The sequence below is a fragment of the Centroberyx gerrardi genome, chromosome 7 (genome assembly GCF_048128805.1).
Source record: "Centroberyx gerrardi isolate f3 chromosome 7, fCenGer3.hap1.cur.20231027, whole genome shotgun sequence".
NCBI classification, from domain to species: Eukaryota; Metazoa; Chordata; class Actinopteri; order Beryciformes; family Berycidae; genus Centroberyx; species Centroberyx gerrardi.
In genome coordinates, this window is record NC_136003.1 from 25,001 (window position 1) to 27,500 (window position 2,500).

The following is a 2,500-nucleotide window of genomic DNA, read 5'->3' on the forward strand; positions in this document are numbered from 1 at the left end:
CGGGCAGGGCGCCCCCCTACCATCCCTGGAGCTCCAGGGAGTACCAGGAGCAAATCCAAATAGAAAAAAAAAAGTTAAAGTCCAACCGCCACCAGGGGCTCGGGGTGAAAATCCTGCCCGGGAAGAGGCGCACAGCCTCGGGCAGGGCGCCCCCCTACCATCCCTGGAGCTCCAGGGAGTACCAGGAGCAAATCCAAATAGAAAAAAAAAAGTTAAAGTCCAACTGCCACCAGGGGCTCGGGGTGAAAATCCTGCCCGGGAAGAGGCGCACAGCCTCGGGCAGGGCTTCCAGGGCGCCCCCCTACCTCCCTGGAGCTCCAGGGAGTACCAGGAGCAAATCCAAATAGAAAAAAAAAAGTTAAAGTCCAACCGCCACCAGGGGCTCGGTGTGAAAATCCTGCCCGGGAAGAGGCGCACAGCCTCGGGCAAGGCGCCCCCCTACCATCCCTGGAGCTCCAGGGAGTACCAGGAGCAAATCCAAATAGAAAAAAAAAAGTTAAAGTCCAACCACCACCAGGGGCTCGGGGTGAAAGCCCTGCCCGGGAAGGGGCGCACAGCCTCGGGCAGGGCGCCCCCCTACCATCCCTGGAGCTCCAGGGAGTACCAGGAGCAAATCCAAATAGAAAAAAAAAAGTTAAAGTCCAACCGCCACCAGGGGCTCGGGGTGAAAATCCTGCCCGGGAAGAGGCGCACAGCCTCGGGCAGGGCTTCCAGGGCGCCCCCCTACCTCCCTGGAGCTCCAGGGAGTACCAGGAGCAGAAAGAAATATTTTGTTTAAAAAAATGACAAAGTGCTGCGGCACTTAGGCTGTGGGGCGAAAACAGGCGGAGTACCAGGAGCACAAAGTTTAATTTGGAGTACCAGGGGCACCAAAGATTAAGTTGGTACACCAGGGGCACCAAAGTTTGAGTTGGTATACCAGGAGCAGGAAAGTTTGGGCGGATGGTAGTCTGCTTGTATCCGGGGAGGGGTGCTTAAGAGTGGGTCTGCAGGTTCGGCTGGTGCTGGGGTTCCTGGATGGTGGAGGTTAGGGGCCGGAGATAGGGGGCAGCTAACAGGTGTGTGGGTGGCCGAGGCAGGGGCTCCAAATTGGGGTAAAAGTGAGGTGGAGGGCCCCCTGGAGGTAGGGGGCCGATAGCAGGTGTGTGTGGCCGAAGCAGGGGCTCTAAATTGGGTAAAAGGGAGGTGGAGAGCCGCCTGGAGGTAGGGGGCGGAAAGCAGGTGTGTGTGGCCGAAGCAGGGGCTCTAAATTGGGTTAAAAGTGAAGTGGAGAGCCGCCAGGAGATAGGGGGCTTCTCCCAGGTGTGTGTGGCCGAAGCAGGTGCTCTAAATTGGGTTAAAAGTGAAGTGGAGAGCCGCCTGGAGATAGGGGCCCGCTCCCAGGTGTGTGTGGCCGAAGCAGGGGCTCTAAATTGGGTTAAAAGTGAAGTGGAGAGCCGCCTGGAGATAGGGGCCCGCTCCCAGGTGTGTGTGGCCGAAGCAGGTGCTCTAAATTGGGTTAAAAGTGAAGTGGAGGGCCCCCTGGAGGTAGGGGGCCGATAGCAGGTGTGTGTGGCCGAAGAAGGGGCTCTAAATCGGGTAAAAGGGAGGTGGAGAGCCGCCTGGAGATAGGGGCCCGCTCCCAGGTGTGTGTGGCCGAAGCAGGGGCTCTAAATCGGGTAAAAGGGAGGTGGAGAGCCGCCTGGAGATAGGGGGCCGCTCCCGGGTCTCTGGGTCCGAAAAAGGGGTTGAAATTCGGGTAGAGTTGGGCCCCGCTCCTCGGCCTCTCTGGTGTTTGGGTTAAGTCCCCAGGACCAGAGAGGGGGAAGAGCGGGGGCAGTGGCCCCGCTTCTCAGCCTCTCTGGTGTTTGGGCGAGTGACACGGTAAGGGGTGGTTTTGCAAACAGGCTAAGTCCCCAAGACCAGAGAGGGGGAACCACGCGGGCAGTAGCCCCGCTTCTCGGCCTCTCTGGTGTTTGGGCGAGTGACACGGTAAGGGGTGGTTTTGCAAACAGGCTAAGTCCCCAAGACCAGAGAGGGGGAAGAGCGGGGGCAGTGGCCCCGCTTCTCGGCCTCTCTGGTGTTTGGGCGAGTGACACGGTAAGGGGTGGTTTTGCAAACAGGCTAAGTCCCCAAGACCAGAGAGGGGGAACCACGCGGGCAGTGGCCCCGCTTCTCGGCCTCTCTGGTGTTTGGGCGAGTGACACGGTAAGGGGTGGTTTTGCAAACAGGCTAAGTCCCCAAGACCAGAGAGGGGGAACCACGCGGGCAGTGGCCCCGCTTCTCGGCCTCTCTGGTGTTTGGGCGAGTGACACGGTAAGGGGTGGTTTTGCAAACAGGCTAAGTCCCCAAGACCAGAGAGGGGGAACAGCGGGGGCAGTGGCCCCGCTTCTCGGCCTCTCTGGTGTTTGGGCGAGTGACACGGTAAGGGGTGGTTTTGCAAACAGGCAAAGTCCCCAAGACCAGAGAGGGGGAACCACGCGGGCAGTGGCCCCGCTTCTCGGCCTCTCTGGTGTTTGGG